The sequence below is a fragment of the Symphalangus syndactylus genome, chromosome 11, assembly GCF_028878055.3.
Source record: "Symphalangus syndactylus isolate Jambi chromosome 11, NHGRI_mSymSyn1-v2.1_pri, whole genome shotgun sequence".
NCBI classification, from domain to species: domain Eukaryota; kingdom Metazoa; phylum Chordata; class Mammalia; order Primates; family Hylobatidae; genus Symphalangus; species Symphalangus syndactylus.
The window spans coordinates 16,607,818-16,613,817 of record NC_072433.2 but is presented as its reverse complement, the minus strand read 5'-3'; positions in this window follow the sequence as shown (position 1 = coordinate 16,613,817).

The window sequence follows — 6,000 nt, the reverse complement described above, 5'->3', positions numbered from 1 at the left end:
GCGCGGTGGCTCACGCCTGTAATCCCAGCACTTTGGGAGGCCGAGGCGAGCGGATCACCAGGTCAGGAGATCGAGACCATCCTGGCTAACACGGTGAAACCCTGTCTCTACTGAAAATACAAAAAATTAGCCGGGTGAGGTGGCAGGCGCCTGTAGTCCCAGCTACTAGGGAGGCTGAGGCAGGAGAACGGCATGAACCCGGGAGGCGCAGCATGCAGTGAGCCGAGATGGCGCCACTGCACTCCAGCCTGGGTGAAGGGGCGAGACTCCGTCTGAAAAAAAAAGAGGGGAGAGAGGAAGGGAGGGAGAATAAATCCAAGAGAGAGTGTATGAGCCAGCCACTGTGTGGTTACCCACAGTGGTAACTGCTTGGTCTTGCAAGACACCTTCAGAGAAGCTGCATGAAGACATCTTCACGAAGCTGCATGAAGCGCCACACAGTTCAGAGGAGGAAGGGAGAACTGATTTGCTGGCTTTTGTCTCTGATTGGTCAAAGTCCCGCCCCGCCGCCTATGCAGGGTATCAATTGCCTTATCCCTCTGGGCTGTGCCACCTGGCCCTCCAGCAGTTACCAAAGAAGCCAGGTCCCAAGACAGCAGTGGTGACATCTGTAGCTGAGCCACAACATGCTGGGTGAGCCAGTGAGCACACAAACAGTGCACCCACCTGTCCACTACAGCCTGCAGCCTCCCAGGCCTGGTGGAGTGAACTGGTTGATATGCACGCATGGGAAGTTTCTGGGTGATATCTGGTTATGTGTAAGTGACAGGAAGAACGAGAAACAATCATCAGAACAATGCATGCCAGAAAGCAAGGCACGTGTGCACATCTTCGCTGGCACATAAACAGTCTAGGAACCACTCCTCTGCTGTGTTACTTAGGTGGGCACTCACCTTTCCCAGACAAGTCAGTCATTCCCAAATCTGCCTGTCCGCATCAGCAAGCACCCACTTATTCCTCCATTCAGTATTGAGTGCCTAGCCTGCTCCAGGCTCTGGGAATACAGTGTTGACTTAGACACAATCCTGGCTTCAGGCAGCTCAGTGTCTCCCAGGGAGACAGACCCATGAAAAGTCACTGCATCACAGAGTGATGAGCACAGTGATCAAAAAACACCTGGGATACTGCGAAGGCACCATGGAAGGACACTATCCGGAGTGACACAAAACCCTAAACAAGAGCTGCTTACACAGGTAAATGTCTATTTTTCTCTCCAAGTTTTCTGTCCATGGCAGTCATGGCATCTCTGCTTCAGGAAACCCTCAGGAATCAGGTTCCTCCCGTTCCTAGCTTGTGGCCTTCATCCTCATCCCCTGAGATGGTGGCACTGTTCCAGGTGGCAGGGTAAAGGAGAAGATGAAGAAGAGGCAAAGGGCAATCTCCAGCCCTCAAAGAAGCTTCCTGGAGGGTGCCGCATGCAGCCACCTTTGCTTAACATTCCACTGGCCAGAACTGCATGGTTTTACATCGCTTCAGTGGAGACAGGGAAATGTCATTTTTCTCTTGCTCAGGTATCTAGCTAAAAATTCTATCATGGCAGTCTCTACCACAGACGAATAACACAAAGAGGTGGTGGTGGTGGGAATTGGGGCAGTGGTTCTTGGAGGAAGTGGCACCTGAAGTGTCTTAGAAGAGGAATGGGTGGAGGGGAAGGGCTATTCCAGAGAGAGGGTGGCATGTGAGCAGAGCACAGGGGTGCAGTCCAGCAGCACGCCTCTCTGTGTGTGCATGTGTGTGCATACGTGTGTGTGTAGATGCAGCCATGTGTGGGGGATGCTGTCAAGAGATCACGCTGGAAGGATGGGCAAGTCATAAACCATGTGGCTCATGAACCTCAAAAAGGAACTTGGGCTTTATCTCCAAGTGCAGTGGGGAGCCACTGGCACGTTAGGAAGTCAAATCTGCAAAATGAGATGAGTGGAGAGAGGAAGTGAGAGGAGAGGAGGAGGCCTCCCAGGCTGCTGGGCTGGCAACGGGAGTGGAGGAGGAACAGGCTGGAGGGTGGGGAGGAGAAACAGGCTGGAGTGTGGGGAGGATCAGGTCATTGTCGAGTTTGAGGAAGTTGACCAAGGGTAGAGAGGGCATTTGGGGTGGAGGAATGTCTGAGGGAGTGAAGGTGGAAGAATTGGACAGAGAGAAGGCTGGAAACTGAGTTGGGGGTGTGTGTGTGTTTGTGGGGGTGTGTGAGAGTGCATGAGTGTGTAGGCATGAGGGTGTGTGTGTGCTTGTGGGGTGTGAGTGTGCAGACACGAGTGTGTGTGAGTGCTTATGTGGTGAATGTGGACATGAGTGTGTGTGCTTGTGGGGTGTGAGTGTGTGGACATGAGTGTGTGTGCTTGTGGGGTGTGAGTGTGTGGACATGAGTGTGTGTGCTTGTGGGGTGTGAGTGTGTGGACATGAGTGTGTGTGCTTGTGGGTGTGAGTGTGTGAGTGCTTGCGGGGTGTGTGTGGACATGAGTGTGTGTGTGCTTGTGGGGTATGAGAGTGTGTGAATGTGTGTGAAGCTTGAGGAGGTGGATGATGACCACATCTGGAGTGTGGCTATAAGAACAGTTCGAGCGGTAAGAGGTCACTGGAGTCACTTGGAGCCTGCAATTGTGATCAGCTCTTCAGGGTGAGAACTGGTTGTCTGACCAGATACTGAGATCTTCAGAGGCAAGGCCGGGTGGAGGGGAAGACAGTGCCTACGTCACTGTGGCTGTTACTATCATCACTGTCATCATCTCTGCTCAGCTGTGGGCGGGGAGGGGGGTGCTGGGATGTGGCATCTGGTGGCTTGGAGAGCTATTGCTTCACGTGTTTGCTCCTGGATGTGGAAACGCATCCTGGATAGATTAAGGACAGGAGCTGGGCCCGAGCCAGGCCTCAGGCAAGAACTGTGGGTCAAGGTGCCAGTGCCTGCGGTCCGGTGGGGTATATAAGAGTCGCTAGGAAACCAGGCAGGCCTCTGCCCAATGGAAAGCTCCCTGCATGGAGGGCCAGGCACTGGGGCCTGGTCTCCTGGTGCCCCAGGGATAATAAGGACTTCAGAAAGGACAGCCCCGACTCAGGGCTCAAAGAGGCTTTAGTTCCTTGTTTGGCGGCTTAAAAAAGGCAAACAGAAGCTTTTCTCCTTTGGGGATCAATGTGAATCCCAGAAAATCCCATTATTTCCCTTTGAGATCAGTGGCCTGCTCTTGAGGGCTTTCTCTTCCCCAAGGCAACAAGCTCTCTCCTCATCCTGTGTGAGCATACTGTCCCTGCGTGGCCCGGTAGGTGAGGGGGTGGGAACGGGGCACAGGTGAGCCCCAGCTTGCTTACAGCTGTTTCCTCACCCCCTAGTCCACCCTGATCCCTCCGCAGCCCCAGGAGCAGGGAGTTGTATGTAGAGGTGAGATGGGGTGGGGGACAAAGCCACTAGAAAAATGTTTTTCCATTTCTCCTTTTCTAGGAAGTCATTTCCGACCTCAGAAAATGCCTGAGAGGTCCTGCTTCTCTAGGCCGCTGCCTCATTTGGGGTCTGCATCTGGCTTGCCACTTCCCACCAGGATTCTCAGCAGGTGGGATGCATATCATCATGGGAGGATGTGCATGATGGTGGAAGATGACATTTATTGAGCCTTTACTCTGGTACCTGGCACTGGGCTAAGCTTCCTTAATGTGTTTAATAACTCCATGAGGAAGGCATTATTATTATCCCCATTTTACAGATGAGGAGACTGAGGCATGGACAGGCCAAGTCACTGACCCAAGGACGTCCGTGGTAGATGGTAGAGCCCTGCCTGGTTCAGAGGATATTGAGGAATTGGCCCTGAACTCTCATGCTTTCTAGGAAGTTGCCCCTTATTGGGCCCCTGTTTAGATTAAAACAAAACAAAACAAAACACTCCAGTTTAATTTTTCCAAAAAAGAAAATCAATGGAGCATGCCTGACCACTTTTGACCACCATGTTGACCACCGACAGCCAGCCTCCTCCTTTCCGAAATCTTCATCCCAAACTGATCTATCCTGTGTGTGCTGAGTGCTAAGCCAAGGCCTAGGGGAAGAGCAACCAAGCAGAGATCACTCCTTGCTATGCGCTGGGCCTGTGACAAATGCTTTCCAAAACCCCTGGCCTTCATAATCCTTACCATTTGGTGATCAGAGCTGACCCTGCTGGTCTATGATGCAGTAATGAGGGGGGGTGAGCCCCAAATGAGGAAATAGGATCTCAAAGCAAGGGCCAATATCTTGCCTAGTAATGTGGAATCTAGACAGGAACCAGATTGTCTGACTTGGGAACTCACACTTTGATTCACTTAGGTCCCCACACAGCTTGATGATCTCCTGTGCATTTTTTTTTTATTTTTGAGACGGAGTCTCGCTCTGTCGGCCAGGCTGGAGGGCAGTGGCACGATCTTGGCTCACTACAACCTCCGCCTTCCGGGTTCACGACATTCTCCTGCCTCAGCCTCCCGAGTAGCTGGGACTACAGGTGCCCACCACCACGCCTGGCTAATTTATTTTTTTCGTATTTTTAGTAGAGATGGGGTTTCACTGTGTTAGCCAGGATGGTCTCCATCTCCTGACCTCGTGATCCGCCTGCCTTGGCCTCCCAAAGTGCTGGGATTACAGGCGTGAGTCACTGCGCCCGACCTCTTGGAGTGACTTCTAAATTGGTAAGATGTTGGCAACAAGTCCTTCTCTGTCACTTCTAATTCAGATGAATGTGGGTGGGGGGTGTACCGGGAAACTCAGAAGCCCATGCACTCTGTTTCCTGGGCCCTATTTGACTCTGAGACACACACACACACAGAGGCACGAGGACACGCAGCCCCTACATGGGAGTCTTTTGGAGATGTGCTTTAATGCGTAGAGAAGAGTCTTTCATTAGCATTGAAATAGGTGCTCCAGAGAGCACTTGAAAGCTGTTTGCTCTTTCAAGTAGGCTAAAAGTCCCCAGCTCTCTGGAGCCTGCACCGTGGCTGGCCTTATGCCTCTCCTGGAGGAGCCTGCTCCAGACTGGGATGTGGGGTTTTCAAGCCAGCTGCTCCTCTCACCATTCCGAGGAGCATTTTGCACATCCCAGCTGTGGGTTTTGATCTGGGGAATGTGAACAGAGGGGCCCTTGTGGAGCCCAGGCCTGGCCCAGCTCGTCCCTCCTGCAATTGTCCTACCCAGGGTGACCACCTCTCTCCTTCTGGGCTTCCCTTCACTCAGGCAGGACTGATCCGGCTTAAAGAGGCTGTGTCCCACTGGGCCTCTCGGCCTCTATGTCCCCCCCAGGTGGCCTCTGGGCAGACTGATGCTGGATTTGCACTCACTTAGCCTGGAGAAGAAGTTGGGGACCGATGGCCAGAGATCAAAGGTTAAGAGGGGTTAAGCCTTCACCCCAGAAGGTCACCCACAGCCCTGAGACAAGTATCTCACAGGTATTTTCCTGAAACCTAGAGCAGAGTTAGGCCTTCAGGGAATGTTCATCTACTTACAGTCATACGACTGAATGACAGGGATATGTTCGAGAAATGAATTGTTCAGTTAAGTTTGTGGTTGTGCAGAATCATAGAGTGTACTTACACAAGCCTAGATGGTATAAATGCTTTTATTTATATATTTTTTATATAGAAAACCAAATGTTCAAGCACCATTACTGATAATCAGTCATCTCTCCTACTTGATCTGCAATGTCAGTATCAAGTGCCATATGTCAGATTTCTATATGTGCTCCATTATAATCTTATGGGACCACTGTCATATAAGTGTAGTCTATTGTTGACTGAAAAACGTTGTTGTGCAGTGCATGACTGTACTAAGGAAATACCATCCTCCTGGTATAGAAGGTCCATACCCCAGATTTTATGCAAGTCAGTGCCTCCTAGGGTCTGTTTCCCCATCTTTCCAATAAGGAGTTTGGACTTGACTGATTGACAATCAATGGCAGATAATTCATTATCTTAGTCAATTAGAGCCCTTAAATACATTTCTGCTCTCAGGCAATGAGAGGAAATTAGGCTAGACAAGACAGATAAAAGGGAAAAGGA